The following is a 21,177-nucleotide window of genomic DNA, read 5'->3' on the forward strand; positions in this document are numbered from 1 at the left end:
GATGAGCGTGAACCCTGGAGATGGGCGTGAACCCTGGAGATGGGCAGTGTCCAGGCCGCAGTGATACAGTTATTGAGACCAGAGTGGATACCACGCCCTCTCTTTGGACTCAAGCTCAGGGCTCTTTCTAATTCAAGACACTAATACCCCTCTGCCCCCACAAACCCTCCAAAAAGGGTCTAATATCCAGTCCACATCATGGTGGTGCTAACCCCGGTAAGGAACACATCACACTCTATACCTTTGGAGCATAATTCAGGTCAAATAACAAGCAAGTTTAGAATTCTGGTGCCACAATGGCAAAATTCGCTCGTTTCCAGTCGTTGAGAATTTCAGCCACCCCACTTTTCCCTGAGCTATACTGTCCACTCCTCCCCAGAGCAAAGCTTCTATAATCTCTGTTCTGACAACACACCTGCAGCATGTATCGTTAGTGTCACTGAACAGATTTGCTACATGAGGCCTCAGGGAAGATGAATGAATTCTTCAGGGTCACAGAACAATGAGGTGGTCTTAGTCAATAATTTGAACCTAGGTTTGCAAAAATCCAAGAACATGCTCTTTCTCTTGTCTTTTGCCAACTCTGCTCAAACTCTGGCCAGGCTCAAACTGTTAGCCACTTTGTGACAAGTCGCCGTGTCCTCGATCTCACCCTGGGTTCAGTTCAGTTCAGTTCAGTTCAGTGGCTCAGTTGCCTCCAACTCTTTGCGACCCCATGGACTGTATGCAGCATGCCAGGCCTCTCTGCCCATCACCAACTCCCGGAGTTTACTCAAACTCATGTCCACTGAGTCAGTGATGCCATCCAACCATGTCATCCTCTGTCGTCCCCTTCTCCTCCTGCCTTCAATCTTTCCCAGCATCAGGGTCTTTTCCAATAAGACATTTCTTCACATCAGGTGGCCAAAGTATTGGAGCTTCAGCTTCAGCATCAGTCCTTCCAATGAATATTCAGGATTAATTTCCTTTAGGATGGACTGGTTGGATCTCCTTACAGTCCAAGGGACTCTCAAGAGTCTTCTCCAACACCACAGTTCAAAAGCATCAATTCTTCAGCGCTTAGCTTTCTTTACAGGCCCCCAGTTAAGTTCTCTGACTCTTTCTTTCCCAGAAGCCACTGGCTGGACTGTGTTTCAGGGGCCCATGAGGCCTGTCGGGGTCTGAGACTGAATCTGAGACTTGTGGCTGGTCAAGAACTGGCTTTGGCTCCAAAATTCTGCCTCCTTATCTCTACAAGGGTCTCCGGAAGGCTCTCAGAAACTGTCCTTGGAAAGAGAAACATTGAAATTAGCGCTGAGGTTCAGGGAAACTTGTGTTGAAGCAGAGTCTGTCATCTGAAGCCTGGGCTTTCCTTTGTAATTTTCATTTTAAATAAGGGTGTTTATGCAAATTTGTCATGAAGGTTTAAAAATCTTGACTTGCCCCCGGAGCCAAACTCTGCTTTCCTAATTGGATAGGGAGTCATTGTTAAAGCTCAAGACCAATGTTCTTCGCCAAATTGCATGTTTTACAAGAGCAGCTCTTGAAAACATATAATTCTGATGTTGTGAAACTGTTGCATCAGTGCAGAGTTTTGAAAAAATGGAAATGTTCACTCCCGGAACGGCGGGGGTTGTATTTGAGATTGTAACTGTCTAGAGTACTGTCTGCCTAGCGGGGGAAGGAGACAGGCATCTGTGGGCTGATTTCTCAATAGTGCAGGAAGATTGGGAATTGAGTGCTATGAAAAGAAGAAGGGACTTCAGATTCGGAGACCTGGTCACCCTTTGCCCCAGGCAGCCAATTGCTCAAGGCCAATCATTGAAACTTGCCGACCTGGTTTTCTCAGTGGGAAAGTGAGTGAGTTGGAGGTAGATGGCCCAAGTGACTTGGGTTCCTAAGGACCTTACTTCTCTGGGCCTGCTTTTCCCACTTGGCAGGAAGAGGTGTCAAATGGGGTGACTAATGGAACAGCCTGGTCCTAAATTCCATGAACTCTGAAATGTTTGCCTGGTGACGACTCTGATTGTCCCTGGTAAGTCCTGGTCCCCAGGAGGCCTCTCCGGGCAGCCACCTTCATCATGTCTTTCTTGCAGTGAGGTTAGTCGAGTACTTCTTCACTAACCACTCTTGGGTCGAGTCTTTCCAATGCCAGAAATAAAGGAGGATTTAAGGAAATTTCATTGTTTTCTTTCAGATCACTGTTTGCTGTTGAGAAATGGAACGTTTTCCACCATATCAGTAAACAAAAATGTCACAGTCCTCAGCCCTCCAATGTGAGCCTAAGGGCACTCAGGAAGGAGAAAAATATCTGCAATCTAACAGCCATCAGATTTTAGCCACTCCCAACGGTAAGCCTGAGGCAGCTCAGGACCTGATACTGTCCTGGGATAGCTGAGATGCAAATGAAAGAATACTGTCTGTGAGCCCAGACTCTTGCATCTTCCCATACAGAGAAAACTGCTAAATTCCTTAGCTTGGGCTATCTGATTTTCTTTGATTAGCAATGATCTTTATATGTTCAGGCTACCTGCCCTTTTTTTGCAAAACTTCCATGTAACCTGGCTCCTCCTCTTGCTTCCTCTGAGCTGTTCTCCCAGGGTCATTTGAGATTCTGCCTCCCGGGGTTGAAGTCCTAAAAATTCCCATTGAATAAAACATAACTCTCAACTTCTAGGTTGTGACTATTTTTTTTTAAGTTGACACCCTATGTATACACTATAAAGTGATTGATCTGTTGGGGAGAGAACAAGGGTACAGACCAGGAATGAGTCATATTTTCCTCCTTTGCCTTGAAAAGATACAAAGCTCAAGGGACTGCTTGAACAACACGTATCTCCCGGAAACCTCTCTGCCACTTTGGATGGGGGGCGTCTTGAGTCTAGGGCTGGCCTGAATCACACAATGGGCTGGGGAGTGGCCTGGCTGCCACTGCAGCTCTTTTACATTGTCCTGTCTTCTCCTGTGGTCCTAGAATGGCTCCTCAAGTCCATGACTACCTCCCCTGCCAGCTCTGTGGCTGTTGGGGACTCAACTTCTGTGGCTCCTGTCCCCAGGAGGGTTTCTCACTATTTAGTTCCTTCTGGGTCGGTCCTTGTAATCAGAAGCTTTCCCCTTTGCTCCCAGCTTCCCTTCTAGTCCACCTTACATCTCTTCTCATATCTCAAGGCCAGAGTATCTCTCTCAGGTCCCTGTGAAGGGAAGTGATAGTCACACAGTTGTGTCTGACTCTTTGTGATCCCATGGACTGTAGTCCACCAGGCTTCTCTATCCATGGAATTCTCCAGGCAAGAATCCTCGAGTTGGTAGCCATTCCCTTCTCCAGGGGATCTTCCAGACCCAGGGATTGAACCTGGGTCTCCCACATTGCAGCCAGATTCTTTACCAGCTGGGCCACAGGGGAAGCCTGAAAACCAAGGCTTTTTTGTTTGGGCCCCCACCTCTTATTCTGGCTCCAGCTCAGCACTGGCCATCCCTACCCCCAGCCCAGTTCCCTAGAGTCCGGGGTGTGCTTATGGGAACAGCCTGTGTGATGACTTCTGCTCCTGTCTGATCTGATCTGACCCTCTGTGCAGAGGGAACAGGTCCCGGCCAGCAGTGCCTGCTCCCCATGTGTGCCCAGGATGGTCCTCTGCTACTCCTCATGTGTCACTCTACCACTGCCCCTTACTCGACCCCCTGCCTCTCAGGGTCAGACTCTGTGCTTTGAGAAGCTCCTTCGATTATTTTTTGCCATTTTTACACACAAGCACACATTCCTTCGGTCCAGTCAGTAGTGGAAACAACGGCTCCTGATTGAATGTCTACCAAATGCTCAGTGTTGACGCATTAGGATGCTTCCAGCTGCAAAAAGCAGAAAAGGCTCCAAATGACTTGTGATAACAATGGCCAACATAGGAGGTCTTATAATCCTGCAACAATCATAAAGTAGATACAGTTACTCTCTCTTTGTCTATTTTATAAATAAGACTAAGAAGAGAGAGAGAAGCATACCAAAAGTTATAAGTGGTAGAGCTTGGATCTGGTGGTCTAACTCAGAGCTTATACTCTGGGCCACTACACATATACTGTGTATTGAACCGTAGGATAGAATTCTTTCATTTAACAAGATGTCCCAAGGTGGGAACATTTGAAAACAATGAATGGTGGCTTAACTTTGCCACCAAGTACCGGGGTGGTTCTCATCTTTATGCTCTGCCATCTTTACCTCTTGGCTTTTTTGTTCAGTATTATCCTTTTATGTTGGGCTTCCCAGGTGGCTCAGTCCATCTGCCAAGCAGGAGACGTGAATTCGATCCCTGGGTTGAGAAGATCCTTTGGAGAAGGAAATGGCAATCCACTCCAGTATTCTTGCCTGGGAAATCCCATGGACAGAAGAGCCTGGCAGGCTATAGTCCATGAGGTTTAAGAGAGTCAGAGAAGGTTTAGCAACAACAACATCAATCCCTTCATATTATATTATTGCTGCAGCAACTCCAGGCATCACATCCTCACTCAACAATAACCAAAAGGCAGCAAAAGAATAAGTCCTTATGGTTCTTTTTAAGATGAGGGAAACATTCCTTAAGTTCCCCCAGACACCTCCTTTCATGACCCCTTAGCCAGAATAAAATGACATGCTCATTCATGAACTACTCACTGAGAAGAAATGGGCTTGCCACAATCAAGACCAACCCCTGGTGAGCTGGGAAGAAGCACTGCATCTTCTGAATACAAGGATGCCTGAGAACCTGAATGAAGTTGGTTGGTTTCTGGTTTATCAACAGGGAAGGGGAGCCCAAGGGGTGAATGCCTGCCAAACCCACCTTATTTCTTTTTCTCATCATAACCTTACCAGATAGGGATTATTATCTCTGATGCTGGGAAAGATTGAGGGCTGGAGGAGAAGGGGGCGACAGAGGATGAGATGGTTGGATGGCATCACTGACTCAATGGACATGCGTTTGAGCAAATTTAGGGAGATAGTGAAGGACAGGGAAGCCTGGTGTGCTACAGTCCGTGGGGTCACAAAGAGTCGGACATGACTTAGCGACTGAAAACAGCATTATCATTTTATAAGTAAGGAAATTAAGACTCTGAGGGAATGAGTTGGTTGGCCAAGGTCTGTATCCTCAGGTGGTAAGGCACGACTGGAAGTGAAAACCTCCTTTCCCATGGTACACCAACTGCACTGAAAGATGCACTGTCAGACAGATCTCGCTGTCCTGTTCCAGTGACTGCATCTCTGATAACAGTTTAATGACCAGAGGAATCCTCACGTTTTTTGCCTCACATTACTTTGCCAATATAGGTCAGTCTAGTCAAACCAGTCCATCTACTGGTTTTTCCAGTAGTCATGTATGGATGTGAGAGTTGGCCCATAAAGAAAGTTGAACACTGAAGAATTAATGCTTTTGAACTATGGTGTTGGAGAAGACTCTTGAGAGTCCCTTGGACTGCAAGATCCAACCAGTCAATCCTAAGGGAGATGAACCCTGAATATTCATTGAAAGGACTGATGTTGAAGCTGAAGCTCCAATACTTTGGCCACCCGATGGGAAGAACTGACTAATTTGAAAAGACCCTGATGCTGGGAAAGATCGAAGGTGGGTGGAGAAGGGGATGTCAGAGGATGAGATGGTTGGATGGCATCACTGACTCAATGGACATGAGTTTGAGTAAGATTTTGGGAGTTGGTGATGGACATGGAAGCCTGGCGTGCTGCAGTCCATGGGGTCGCAAAGAGTCAGACATGACTGAGTGACTGAACTGAACTGAACTGAATCCTCACGTGGTGTTCATAGTCCTCAGGATAGCGGGGAGCAGTGCACTGGGCAGCAGTGGGGAGGCAGGCTCTCCCAGCTCCCTCATGTGGGGGCACAGCCAGGAAGCACGGCATCTCTGGGCATGGGATTCTCTCTTATCTGCAAGCCTGGTTCTGTAGATTAGAGACAAGCCTTTGCTGCAGGTGCCATTCCAGAAAGCCCCTGAGGAGAGGTGGCCCCAGGGCCTGCTTTTACAGACCGCCTTTCTAATTCTCTTCTGAATGCTGCCACTTTTGATTTTCCAAGCCCCAGGACAGGCTCAGCCCTCTCACCACCCCTGTGCCCCTTCCTCTAAGATGTGGGGCCTGCTCTCGCCCCAGGGCTCCCTCGCCTCATCCTGTGATCAGAGCACAGCTCGGCTATTTGTGGATGCTACTGGGGACTACTCTCCAGGGAGGTGCGTGTACAGGAAGCTGCAGCAGCCCGAACTCTAGGCAGGCCTGGGGGGCCAGGTAGCTGTTTGTATACATGGATGGTTGACACTATTAGGAAAGTCCTGGGATCTGCTGTCCAGGCACATATGAGGTGGCAGGTCAGGAGCACCATGCTTCTTCCTTGGAAACAAGCAAGAACACAGACTTTGATTTTCCTCTCCTTTCTATTTGTGAATTTTTCACTCTATTCATCCATCCACCCCTTCATCAAACATTTCTGAGCCCTTGCTGAGGGGCAGGCAAGGAGTACAATAACTCACACGTGGTTCCTGCCCCATCAGTTCAGTTCAGTCACTCAGTGTGTCTGACTGTTTGTGATCCCATGGACTGCAGCACGCCAGGCTTCCCTGTCCATCACCAACTCCTGGAACTTGCTCAAACTCAGGTCCATCTAGTTGGTGATGCCATCCAACCATCTCATCCTCTGTCGTCCCCTTCTCCTCCTGCCTTCAATCTTTCCCAGCATCAGGGTCTTTTCCAATTAGACATTTCTTTGCATCAGGTGGTCAAAGTATTGGAGCTTCAGCTGCAACATTAGTCCTTCCAATGAATATTCAGGACTGATTTACTTTAGAATTGACTGGTTTGATCTCTTTGCTGTCCAAGGGACTCTCAAGAGTATTCTCCAACACCGCAGTTCAAAATCATCAATTCTTCAGCACTCAGGTTTCTTTATGGTCCAACTCTCACATCCATACATGACTATTGGATAAACCAGCAACCTTGCATTCTAGGGATTAAACTCCCCTACCAATGAGTATTTAAAGTTGTAACCCCTCTCCCTCCATGGGCATTTGGGTTTGAACTTTGGTCTCCACAAAATGAATACACAAATATGGATAATTTAGTGGTGGTCTCTCCAAGATTGAGCAAAAGTGAATCCAGAGCATTCTTTTTAAGAAGGGGCTCTGCCTTTCCAGTATTTTTTAAATCTCTTGAGGGTCGGTTAGACCACCCCTCTTCCTGGGGGTCTTGAACACCTACTTCTGAGCTGCATACCTCAGGAAAGATTAGTGATTCAAGCCTTGAAAGGGCCTCAGGGAAGTCATAAGTGAGCCCTGAAAGAGGGGCTCGGGTGCTTGTTTGGGGGGACCAGTTTAGCTGGCTGGGGGCTTCCTCTCCACAGGGGTCTGAGTTAGTTGGGAGCTGCTTGGGAACCTTAAATGTACTGCAGGTCTGGACCTGCCCTGGGGACAGAGCAACTTCAGCCCCCAAATGCCTGGTTTGGAGCCCTGGTGGGACCTGACAGTGGGTGATGAGTTTGACACCAGGTTCTCTTCCTGAGGGAAGAGACTGACATGTTCGAGGGATTGGTATATTTCCAAACCTGGCTCTGTACTTATTATTTTAAACACATCTGTAGAAGCTGTTGTGTTTAACAAAAGGTAGCCTTTTAAAGGCATTACTAAATTTTTAATGGCTTTTCATCCCTGCACATTTTCTCAGATGGTAAAACCAAAAGCATAATCATTGTCACTTTGGGGCTTTGTTATAAAACAGTTGTCGAATGTCTCAAAAGGGTCTCCACACTCAAAATGTGGAGGGCAGGGTGATGACCTCTGGGACTCCCGTGCTCTTTCCCCACCCTGGCAGGAAGCCCTGTGGGCTGGGAACCTCTTCTCCATGGCAGCCCCCTCCTCCATGGCAGCCCCCTGCTCCATGGCAGCCCCCTGCTCCATGGCAGCCCATGTGCTGTCACTCTGGCTTTGGACAAAGCCTGAAGTCACAGCGGGCCTGACTGCATCCAGGTCACTGCAGCCAAGTCCCCCTCCCTCCTGGATCCCACCCCACCCCTTGCTGTGAATTTTGCTCCCACAAAATCATGCTTCCTTTTATTATGTGGTATGAATTCTATTCCCTTAAAACTAAATGGGAGAAGGCAATGGCAACCCACTTCAGTACTCTTGCCTGGAAAATCCCATGGATGGAGGAGCCTGGTAGGCTGCAGTCCATGGGGTCGCAAAGAGTCGACTGAGTGACTTCACTTTCACTTTTCACTTTCATACATTGGAGAAGGAAATGGCAACCCACTGCAGTGTTCTTGCCTGGAGAATCCCAGGGATGATGGAGCCTGGTGGGCTGCGGTCTTTGGGGTCGCACAGAGTTGGACACGACTGAAGTGACTTAGCAGCAGCAGCAGCAAAACTAAATGACGGTCCCAGAGCAGGGCAAATAGGTTGCTTCTTTTTAAAGCATTCATTGGGAAAAATCCCTGATGCTGGGAAAGATGAAGGGCAGAAGGAGAAGAGGGTGTCCAAGGATGAGAAGGCTGGCTGGCATCACTGATGCAATGAACATGAACTTGGGCAAACTCTGAGTAATGGTGAGGGACAGGGAGGCCTGGTGTGCTGCACTCCATGGGGTCGCAAAGAGTCAGACACGGCCTGGCTACTGAGCAACAACACCTTTTCAGTTAAAATTAGGTTCATACCGTATTTGAATGTGCAGCACTGCTCTTTATTAAGTTTCAAATTAAAACACCTGACCCCTTGATTTTAGCTAGTAAGACCTATGTCAGACTTCCAACCTACAGAAATGAAAGGGAATAAATCTGTGTTATTTGAAGTCACTAAAGGTGTGGCCATTTGTTCCCATAGCAACAGGACTAATACAAGTACTCAAGAAATCTTGGGTTTCTCAGTTGCTTCTGGGAACGGACAAGAGTGAAAAAAGCATACCATTTAAAATTTTTAACTATGTCAATGTGTTATTTTAATGCACATGAAAATGTTTTGAATGTTTGGGGAACCACTGCTGTGACCTTCAGGGGCACTCCCTTAACCCACTGTGGACTGGCCTCCACACACCTGTGAGTGTCCAGTCTTCTCTGCAGCAGAAGACAGGATTCAGGAGGGAGTCAGTAGAGATCCCAATGAATCCAGGAACCCCAGGCAGGCTGGGCATCCCTCTCCTACCTTCCTACCCTTTCTCTGACCCCTCCTGCCCTGTGGGAAGCAGCATGATACAATGGAAGGGCCACTTAGAATCTGAAGACTTTGGGTCTGAATTCCTTTTCTATCACTCACTAGTTTTGAAACTAGGCAAATTCCTATACTTCTGACTCTATTTCTTCATCCAAAAATGAGATGAGTAGCCCCCTTGCAGTGTTTTTGTAAGGATTAGGTGCATGGTATTTAGTAAGTGCTTCGTAAATATTAGATAAACCTGGATCCTGTTAAAGTTCATCTTGTTTACCTTTGGGAGAATTTACACTGCTCTTAGCAGACATGAGATTCATATTTCCCTTGGCCAGAGAGCCCCTGAAGAAGATGAAAATGATCACCATTGCCATTCTGTAGGGCTTCCCTGGGGGTGCAGTGGTTAAGAATCCGCCTGTCAATGCAGGAGACATGACTTTGATCCCTGGGTCGGGAAGATCCCCTGGAGGAGGAAATGGCAACCCACTCCAGTATTCTTGCCTGGGGAATCCCCATGGACAGAAGAGCCTGGTGGGCTACAGTCCATGGGGTTGCAAAGAGTTGGACACAACTTAGCACCTGAGTACACACGCACATAATTCTGTAGCAAATCACATTCTCCGATCTGCCTTCACCTGGAGGATCCCAAGCACCCCTCAAAGACGCCCGTCCTCAGCTACTGCCAGAGGTCCTTAGCTATGTCTGCCTCTGCCTGGGCATGCTGGGTGCACTCGGGGGTGTGCCCGCCTCTCCTGGGTGCTTGACGCTGCTAATGGTCGGGTACTGAGAAATCGGAGGCTGGTGTACTACCTATTGATCCACAGTTTATTCTCTCCCACAGTTTCTTTTTTTAAAAAAAATAATTTTATGTATTTTTTTTTGGCAGGGCTGGGTCTTCGCTGCTGCACAGGCTTTTCCGTAATTGCAGTGAGTGGGGGCTTCTCGTTGTGGTGCCCCCTTTTGCAAAGCACAGGCTCTAGGGCACTCAGGCTTCAGTAGTTGTGGCTCCTGCGTTCTAGAGCACAGACTCAACAGTTGTGGCACATGGGCTTAGTTGTTCCACAGCACGTGGGATCTTTCCGGTCCAGGGATCAGACACATGTCTCCTGCACTGGTCAGCGGATTCTTTACCCCTGAGCTACTAGGGAAGCCCTCTCCCAGTTTCTGAGGGTGAGGAGTCCAGCAGTAGCCTAGCCACATAGTTCTGGCTCAGGGTCACTCATGAGGCTAGTCAAGCTGTTGGCCAGATAGATCTGCATCATCAAAAACGGTGAAAGGGTTCAAGGTTCCCTCTCCAAGAGGGCTCGCTTCACGTGGCTATCAGTTGGAGTCCTCAGTTCCATACTGACTATTGGCTGGACTGACTCCAGGCTACCTTCTGGGCCCCTCCAGACTCCCCGTAGGGTCTCTCCAGGGCAACTGGCTCCTCCAGAGTGAGATATATGTGTGCACGTGCATGCTTGAGATGGGGAGAGAGAGCAGAACAGAAGCCACAGTGTTTTCTATCACCTAACTCAGAAAAAAAAATGCATTCATATTGTCCCTAATCTCAAACTGAAATTCGGCATTGCTTTCAATTAGACATGTAGGCAACAAACTAAAGCACTTAAGAGTGCGTTACTGGTTTCTTTATCATTGATGCAATCACAGACCAGTTCATATCATGTGACAGTTAGGGACATCTCCAGATCTAGACTAAATGCATCATCACACAATCAGACCGAGGCTGACTGCAGGTCCAATGCTGTCTTGCTGTCCTAAGTGTTCCCAGCGATGCGCCTGGGCTGCCCTACCACACATCTTTATTCTCTGCCAACTGTTTTTCAATATCGTTGGTTTTCTTTTAAATCCTATGTATTTTACTTCATTCATTCAAAAAATAATATTGGCTTCTAAGGGGGTCCCGGGCACAAAAAAGGTCGAGACTGCCACAGCCAGGTGATCTGTCTCCTCTAAGACCTGCCTCTGCATGGGCAGATCAGGCCTTCCACGTCTACTGCCAACATGGAACAGGAACAGGCTTGTGCCTTTCACCCCCATTAATCCCATGAATGGCTTCCTCGTGGATTTGCTGTTGTTTGCTTTTCAGTGATGGTGCCTGTTGTGTCCAGGCCTGGCTGGTGACTCAGCGCCTAGGGCCTCGATGGGCTGCAGGTGGGTCCCTCCAGACTCTCTGTTCTTGGAGAAACAGCTGCTGAGAGTTCCCTGAATATGTATCAGGAACTGATTTCACTGGGGGAAAAAAAAAAAAAAAACCTGTGAAATTTTTTATGCAAATATGAAAACACAGAGGGGAACTTACCTTCCCTGGCCAAATCCACCTGCCTTCTCCTCAGCTGCTTCAGACGGAGCTCAGCCAATGGACACGTCTCTACAGAGGGAAGTGGGGAACATTTGTGGAGCTCTTACAAGCATCTCCCCATTTACAGCTCCTAGCACGTCTGGGAGGTGGCCTCCTATCCCCATTTAATAGATGAGGAAAGTGAGGCCCCCCGCACTTTACAGGACTTACTCCAGTTAACCCTGTTTGCAAGTGATAGAGCTAGGGCTTGACCCCTAAGCCAGCAGCACACTGTTCTCACTGCCTCAGTGCTGGTGAAAGTTGGTGGCCTGGGGTTGGTGGGTGCCAGCTTGACTGCCAAGTTGAGCAATTATTTCAGCAAGTTTCTGAGTAAGTGAAAGTCGCTCAGCCACATCTGATTCTTTGTGACTCCATGGACTGCAGGCTGCCAGGCTCCTCTGTCCATGGGGTTCTCCAGGCAAGAATACTGGAGTTGGTAGCCATGCCCTTCTCCAGGGAATCTTTCTGACCAAGGGATCGTACCCGGGTCTCCTGAATTGCAGGCAGATTCTTCACTGTCTGAGCCTTGCTGGGAAGCCACAAAAGGTTCTTGAGGTAAGGAAGTGAAAGAGTAAGAGTTTCACTTTAAGAAGTGAATCGGGAGCTGGAAGGTGATTTATGGGATCACCAGCCTGGAGACAGGTAAGCTGGTTAGGAAGATATTGCAACTGATCAGGTGAGACAGGCTGAGGGCCTGAAATAAGGTGATGGTGTTGGGGCAGGAAGGTGAGCCTGCAGGGATGGGGGCAGGGCCGGACATCTGACTGCATGTGGGGGTGGGGCTGGGAGGACCCCATGGAGCATCTGGACCAGGGTGAGGTCACAGGAGCTGCCACACAGATGTGGGGGTGGCCATGGAGGTGTCTCAGCTCCTTCACCTTCGGAGGAAGCCAACCTGGCCTCTCTGGAGCCCAAGCTCCGAGACCAGCCCTTTCTCGCCCCATGCCTGCTGTCTGATTTTCTCCTCTTCTGACAGTTTAGCCCCATAAGTTATGGGAGCAGATGCTGTGACAGCAAGCTGGAGCCGTGAAGCTAATTGTGGTTGCACAGAATGAGCCACCCCAGACGTGGGGGAGGGTTGCATCACTTTACGGGAGATCATCCGAATGGCGGAGGCACACATCTCCTCCTTCCACAAATGGCCAATCACAGCAAGCTTTCTACTAAAGAAAGAGCAGTGGGCCCAAATCTCACCAGTTCCTCACCAGGAGCCTCAGGCAATGACCTCATGTCTCTGTCCCTGAGTTTCCTCATCTGTAAAATGGGAATAATACCAGTGCCCACTTCAAAGGATTGTTGAAGCTAGATGGGTTAAACCATGATACTAGTGCCTGGTGTGTAACTGGAGTTTAATAAATAGGTATTGAGTGGATGAGTGTTTCAGAAGGAGCAAATCAGAGGTTTTTTTTTTTTTTTTTTTTTTGCATGTGAAATGACAAAACCTTAGATAAGAAAGTCCTGGCTTTGTTCTAGCTACTTCTCAATATAGTCCATTAAAGGGGGTGAGGGGAGAGTTAGTGGAAGAAATAAATTTAAAACCCATGAAAAATTATTTCCTTTCTCTGCTTATTGATATTCTTCCAGGCCCAGTATAAATGCCACCTCCTCCGGGGAGCCTTCCCTGGTTGCCACCCTTCCCCACTACCCTCAGACATGGCTTTCTCTTCTTTTCCCAGGCACCATACAGCTTGTGGGCTTAATGGTAGCACTTACTTAATTCTGCTTTATTTTAGCTGCATTCACAGCCTTCTCCTCTTACTGAACAGGAAGCTTCCCCCTGAGGCAGACACACATGGGAGCTTTGGGTTGGGTCTGGGTCCCGGCCTCCTACTACTCACCAGCTGGGCTAGTCTCACAGAGAAGAGACCCAGGCCCACCTGTCAGGAGCTCTCAGCTTGGCCCAGTGCCTTCAGCCCAAGGTGAGCAACACGCTGAATGAGCTGGACTCCCGGGATGAGATCACAAGGCAGCTTCTCCTCTCTCTGCCCCTCCTCCCTGGCCTACACTGAAAGTTCCAGTCCTGTGATTTTTCTGGTTGCTCTTAGTCCAGGAATTTTAAAGGTCCAATCCAGAATTTGATTTAAATGGAGACCTCTTGCCTGCCCCCTGCCCCCCTCCATCTTGAGCTCTTGCTGCAGGAAGGAGGCCTTCAGCTGGGGAGGCGCATGGTTAGCTTTCTCCTCCCTCCTCCCCTGACTCACTGTCTGCATCTCCCTCAGAATTTCAGGGGCATTTGCCCCAGCTGGCCTCTGCTCCTCCTCTGACCCCCCGACCCCAGCCTGGTTCTTGCTCCTCCTGAGTCTGCCATGTTGGAGGACAGGGTTCAGGGCAGGACTTGCCATGGAACCATGGGACGTGCCAATGATAGCACATCTCTCTCTTCAGCCCAGACCCCACCCCCTCCTCCAGCTCCAGACTCTCATCTCCCAGGTTCCACCTGCTGCTGGACCATCTGCTCCAAGTCTTTCTGAACTTGGTAAATGGCACCACTTAGCAGCTGAGAACAGAAAGCTAGAGTGGGCTTGTTTTCTTTTCCCCCCAGGTTTCACAGCCAAACTGTCTCTACCTTCTTGAGCCCCGTTTTCGACCCAGAGCCATTTGTCCTCCAGGGCACCCTCCACCGTGTCTGGGGACTTGTTTGATCATCACGATTTGGGGGTCCGTGCTGGTGGGCAGAGAGGCCAGGGATGTTGCTAAACACCCCACGATGCCCAGGATACCCCGCCACAAAGTTGTTCAGCTCAGACGTCAGTAGTGCTATGGCTGGGAAACCGTCCTCCGGCCAGAATTTCAGCTGAACCACCCTGCCTCAGTACCACACCGGGTCCACCTGTGTGACGGCAGCATCCTCCTATGGGTCTCCTCGTCTACCCTGGTCCTCCTTCAACTTGACTCCACATAAGCAGCCAGGGGCAGCTTTCTAAAAATTCAGGCCATCCCCCCACCTTAAAACCATCCCGTGGTTTTCCACAGCCCTTAGAATGAAGCTCAGACTCCTCTCCTGGCCAGTGAGGTCCCTGATGGTCTTTGCTGCTCCTCACCCGTCTCTCTCTCTCTCTCTGTAACAGGCTGCACTGGCCGCATCTCTTGTCCTCCGAGGTACCAGGTCTTGGCTGTCTGCCAGGGGTGCTCCCCCAGGCGTTCCGTGGGTGCCTTCTCATCACTTGGGTTTCTGCCCACATCTGCACCCACTTCAAAGAGTCGGGTGGGGCTGCCGGAGGGCTGTGTAGTTGAAGGCGGGTTTGGTTCCTGTGATTTTGTGATTCACCGTGTGTTCACTTCTCTGCTCTGGGGCAGTGAGGACTAGGGTGTGTGAGGCTGCTTTTCGTCAAAACAGCTACAGAACTAGAGCAAGTCAGCTGTTCTCAGCATCTGGAAGCTTGCCTGCATCCTCTGATTTATGTGTTGAACAGCGGCTGACTTCTTCCTGCTCCCTTCCTAACTGGAGTGGATGAGGAGGAAATGGGACCCAGAACCCCAGGGAGCTCTCCTCTGCTTGTTAACTCGCAGCCTGCAGCTTACACAGCTCACACACCTGGCACAGCCTTCAGGGGCCACCGCTGTCTGGGGCTCAGCCCAGGCACAGCTCTTGTGACCCACCTTCAACCCCGGGTTAGTTCGGGGCAGATCCTCTGCCTGGAGTGACTGTCCCCCTCCCACCCTTCCCCTTCGCCTGGCCCAGGGACAAGGGGCAGGGCGCCAAGACAGGAGGCACAGGTGGGAGACAATTTACTTAGGTGACGGCTTGGTGCCCAGCTCAGGGAGGCTCTTTACATGCTATTTCTCTTTTAACATATTCATCGTGCCAGACTGTCAGGCCGCCTTCATTATGCTCATTACCCAGACAAAGGACTTCCCTGGTGGCTTAGAAGATAAAGCATCTGCCTACAATGCAGGAGACCCAGGTTCAATCCCTGGGTCAGGAAGACCCCCTGGAGAAGGAAATGGCAACCCACTCCAGTACTCTTGCCTGGAAAATCCCATGGACAGAGGAGCCTGGCAGGCTACAGTCCATGGGGTCACAAAGAGTCAGACATGACTGAGCGACTTCACTATCTAGACAAACAGTCACAGAAATTTAGGTAACTGGCCAGGATTACATGGGGGAACAAGGTTCAAACCCAAGTGTATGCTCAGCTGACTCCAAAACTCCTAGACACCTCCCTCCACATGTCAGCCAAGGTGTGCAGTAACTGAGACCAAGAGAACAGACCATGAAGGTGAGGGGCTGGGAGGGGGGTGGTATTTGGAGCTTGACGATCTGGTCCACCAAACTTCCTCAGCCAAAATAGGTGCAAAAGTAGATGTTCTGCCTTTTTTTTTTTCTTTGCCAAGCTGTGTGGTTTGCACGATCTTAGTTTCCCAACCAGGTATCAAACCTGTGTCCCCCCACAGTGAAAGCGCCGAGTCCCAGCTTCTGGACCCCTAGGCACATCCCTGGATGGTCTGCCTTTTTGAAGTGTTGACCTGAAAACGAAACTCCTGTGAATAGAAAGTGAAAGCTCCGGGACCCACTTCCTCGGTGAACGTTTGCTGAGCCCTGGCTGTGTTCTAGGAGAGGAGACCTGTTCACAGCCCAGGGTGGAGGGTGTGAGTAAAGATGGGGCAGGGAGGGAAGAGGAGACAGGGCCGTGAGAGGCCACTATTGGGAGGGTTCTGACGGTGGAGCTAATCTGAGAAATCCTTGCTGTGAGATTTTGACCCTGCCGTGATTCCAAGTGGGGGGGATAGTTTATCCCAGAGGTGTCAACTCTGCTCCTTTGGGGTCTGGTTTGTGTGTGAAGGGGTGTGGCTTTGTGGATTGAGAGGAAAGCTAGCTGTGTGTGGGGAGTGTGAGTGTGTCGGGGTGGGGAGTGGTTCCCAGGGGCTCCTGGGAGCTGCTCGCTCCTTTGGCCCCCAGGTGGCCCCCTCTCCTGACTCATAAGAGCCTCTGACACCAGTGGAATCTGAGGTGTGTCTGAGGGGAAGCAGCTGAGGAGAACTTTCTACATCCTGAGGAGACGTGGGCCGGGTGCATCCTGAGGGGCTACAGACTCAGGAGGGTCTCCGCAGGCCAGGCCACCTGAGTTGATTGGGAGGAGGTGCAGAGGGGAGGGAGACCCCAGGCGTGGGTGGCCCTCAGTGTGCGCAGCCGTTGACAGAGGGAGGAGGCAGGCCGCCAGGCTCTGCGCTAAGTGCTGACGTGCGTGTCACTTCTGAGGCCGGGAGTCCGGGATGGAGGGGATGGACGGAGCCTGGGACAGCCTTGGCCGACTGCTCTTCACCCCAGACAGATCTGTTCCAGAAACACGTGTGCTCTGGCACCGCAACATGGCCCAGCAGCTGCTCAGGGTCACAGTGGATGTACCAGCTCAGGAAACCAGAACTGAGCCACCGGGATGAAGGTGGTTTTGTCACTCACCGGCGGGTGACCTCAGGCAGCAGTCAAGGGCTCTGGCCTGGAGTTCCTCCCTCCTTGCGTACTGGGGCCAGCCCACCCAGCCCCAGGGAAGCTGTGGGGATCAAACCAGACAATAATAAAAGTGAAGCATCTATTCAGACTCCTGAGTCACCAGGGAAATGCAAATTGTGCATCATGAGAGACCTCCTCCTGCCCACTGGGGCGGGGAGGGGCTGAAATGAATGATACCATGTCAAATGCTAACCAGGACGTGGAGCCACTGGCAACCTCACACACTGCTGTCTAACAGTTTGGCGGTTTCTTGAAAAGTTAGACATCACCTAGACATCTCCAGGTGGGCTTCCGTGGTAGCTCAGTGGTAAAGAATTCGCTGCCAATGTGGGAAACATGAGTTCGATTCCTGGTTTGGGAAGATCCCTTGGAGAAGGATATGGCAACCCCCTCCCAGTGTTCCTATCTGGGAAATTCCATGGACAGAGGAGCCTGGTCACAAAGAGTCCATGGGGTTACAAAGAGTTGGACATGATGGAGCAACTGAAAAACAAGAAGACATCACTAGAGAGTCCATGCTGCACGAGTCCACTGGTAGGTCTCATCCCCATGGTTCATATTTCAGCTCTGCTATCTCCTAGCTCGATGACTTTGGGCACAGTGCTTAACCTTTCTGGCCTCTGGGAGACTGGCTGTTGTTCTCATTTTTTCTGAATTATCTATATTGTCTAATGTGGTCTGTGAACCAGACTAACGGATTCACTTCTTTATTCATTCGTTCATTCATTCTCACAAACACTCATTGGTCCCCTATCACATCAGACCAGCTCATTCCCAGGCCTATAGTCCTACTGACCCCCCTCATTTGCCTGTTAAACCTCAATTGTTGAACCCTATTTTGAAGGAGAAAGGGGTGGCAGAGGTTGAGATGGTTAGATAGCATCACCAACTCAACAGACATGAATCTGAGTCAGCTTTGGAAGTAGTGAAGGACAGGGAAGCCTGGCGTGCTGCAGTCATGGGGTCGCAAAGAGTTGGACTTGACTTAGTGACTGAACAATAACAGCAAATGGGAGATAAAAAAATACTACCTTATTAGAACTTCATCAAAGTGAGAGGTTTTCTGAAAGTGTATCAGGCCTTGTGCTAGGAGCACAGTTAAAGGACTGTCCTTGGGCTTCCCTGGCGAGTCAGTGGTTAAGACTCTGCCTTCCAAAGCAGTGGGTATTGATTCAATGCCTGGTTGGGGAACTAAGATCCCACATACCATATTCAGTACAGTTCAGTTCAGTTCAGTCGCTTAGTCGTGTCCGACTCTGCGACCCCACGGACCACAGCACACCAGGTCTCCCTGTCCATCACCAACTCCTGGAGTTTACTCAAACTCATCTCCATTGAGTCGGTGATGCCATCCAACCACATCATTCTCTGTCGTCCCCTTCTTCTCCCACCTTCAATCTTTCCCAGCATCAGGGTCTTTTCAAATGAGTCAACTCTTCGCATCAGGTGGCCAAGGATTGGAGTTTCAGCATCAACATCAGTCCTTCCAATGAATACTCAGGACTGATCGCCTTTAGAATGAACTGGTTGGATGTCCTTGCAGTCCAAGGGACTCTCAAGAGTGTTCTCCAACACCACAGTTCAAAAGCATCAATTCTTCGGCACTTAGCTTTCTTTATAGTCCAACTCTCACATCCATACCTGACCACTGGAAAAACCATAGCCTTGATGAGACGGACCTTTGTTGGCAAAGTAATGTCTCTGCTTTTTATATGCTGTCTAGGTTGGTCATAACTTTCAAGGAGCAAGTGTCTTTTAATTTCAGGGCTGCAGTCACCATCTGCAGTGATTTTGCTGCTGCTGCTGCTGCTGCTAAGTCGCTTCAGTCGTGTCCGACTCTTCACGACCGCATAGACAGCAGCCCACCAGGCTCCGCCGTCCCTGGGATTCACTGGCAAGAACGCTGGAGTGGGTTGCCATTTCCTTCTCCAGTGCATGAAAGTGAAAAGTGAAAGTGAAGTCGCTCAGTCGTGTCCGACTCCTAGCGACCCCATGGACTGCAGCCTACCAGGCTCCTCTGTCCATGGGATTTTCCAGGCAAGAGTACTGGAGTGGGTTGCCATTGCCTTCTCTGCAGTGATTTTGGAGCCCCCAAAAATTAAGTCAGCCACTGTTTCCACTGTTTCCTCATCTATTTACAATGAAGTGATGGGACTGGATGCCATGATCTTAGTTTTCTGAATGTTGAGTTTTAAGCCAACTTTTTCACTCTCCTCTTTCACTTTCATCAAGAGGCTCTTTAGTTCTTCACTTTCTGGCATAAGGGTGGTGTCATCTGCATATCTGAGGTTATTGATATTTCTCCTTGCAATCTTGATTCTAGTTTATGCTTCATCCAGCTCAGCATTTCTCATGATGTACTCTGCATATAAGTTAAATAAGCAGGGTGACAATATACAGCCTTGACGTACTCCTTTTCCTATTTGGAAACAGTCTGTTGTTCCATGTCCAGTTCTAACTGTTGCTTCCTGACCTGCATATAGATTTCTCAAAAGGCACGTCAGGTGGTCTGGTATTCTCATCTCTTTAAGAATTTTCCACAGTTTGTGGTGATCCACACAGTCAAAGGGTTTAGCATAGTCAATAAAGCAGAAATAGATGTTTTTCTGGAACTCTCTTGCTTTTTCCATGATCCAGCGGATGTTGGCAATTTGATCTCTGGTTCCTCTACCTTTTCTAAAACCAGCTTGAACATCTGGAAGTTCACGGTTCACGTATTGCTAAAGCCTGGTTTGGAGAATTTTGAGCATTACTTTGCTAGCATGTGAGATGAGTCCAATTGTGCAGTGGTTTGAGCATTCTTTGGCATTGCCTTTCTTTGGGATTGGAATGAAACTGATATTTTCCAGTCCTGTGGCCACTGCTTAGTTTTCCAAATTTGCTGGCATATTGAGTGCAGCACTTTCACAGCATCATCTTTTTAGGATTTGAAATAGCTCAACTGGAATTCCATCACCTCCACTAGCTTTGTTCATAGTGATGCTTCCTAAGGCCCACTTGACTTCACATTCCAGGATGTCTGGCTCTAGGTGAGTGATCATACCATCATGATTATCTGGGTCATGAAGATCTTTTTTGTATAGTTCTTCTGTGTATTCTTGTCACCTCTTCTTAATATCTTCTGCTTCTGTTAAGTCCATACCATTTCTGTCCTTTATTGTGCCCATCTTTGCATGGGGTGTGCAAAACAAACAAACAAAAACCAACCAAACAAACAAACAAACCACAGTCCTGCTCAGGGCCATGGTGGATACATAACACACAACAGACATCTACAATGTAGGAAAGTATAGGGACAGTGGAAGCACGGAACAAGGACAACTAATAGGTGCTGGGCGTATCAGGGAAGGCTTCATGGAGGAGGTGACACCTGAGTTAAACAAAAGAAATGGAAGAAAGAAGTCCTGTGGCAGCAGAAATAAAAGCTATTTTTTTTTTTTTAAGAAAGAACTATTCCCAAGCTGGGGTAATTTGTTCTCTGTCAAGAGAAAGCAAAGAAACCACAGTGACCGACTCTCAGGATCTCCTGAATCAGTCAAAAGGAAAGATTTAGAGCATCTGCCTGGGAGGGCAGCTGAAATCTCCAAGAAGGTGATAGCCATAGATTCTAACTGCAGCAGAGCTGTGATTAAACTGCCCACCTCAGCTTCTGGCTACCCTCCCAGTAGCCTCATCTCTCAGGGGACCAGACAGAAAGACTGGGCCTTTTATGTGGTCCCCCCAGAGGCAGGCCTCCATACCATTCTCTGTTTAGGGAGCCCAGGAAGTAGGTGTCCATATCACAGGTGAGGAAATGAGGAGAAAACCCCTAGAGCTAAGATCTAGGTGACCTTTGGCCCAGGTGCATGGGTGAGGAGAAGCAGAGAGTCACCAGAGTCAGCAGAGAGAGGGCTTTTTATGTCCGGGTCTATCAGCCTCAGTGAATTGGTCCGGGTGGTGCAGGAGACAATGGTTAATTCCTATAAGAACTCCGGTGATCCTCATGTGCAGGTTGGATGGAGAAGCACTGACTCAGAGCAGAGGATTTGCGATGTCTCCAGGGGTTCTGGATTTGGTAAAGGGAACATAGGAGAGTAAGTTTGCGAGAGTCCAGAGAGACAAGCAGTTCAGAAGGAACTGAGCTGGATGAGTTTGAGGCATATGAATTAAGACAGAAAGATGTCAGCTGCTTCTTGTTTATTGTTTAAAGGATGAAGGTGAGAATGAAAAATTGGACATCTCGGTTAGGGGTTGCTTCTGAACTCTGTGC

This window comes from Bos mutus, chromosome 11 (genome assembly GCF_027580195.1).
Source record: "Bos mutus isolate GX-2022 chromosome 11, NWIPB_WYAK_1.1, whole genome shotgun sequence".
NCBI classification, from domain to species: domain Eukaryota; kingdom Metazoa; phylum Chordata; class Mammalia; order Artiodactyla; family Bovidae; genus Bos; species Bos mutus.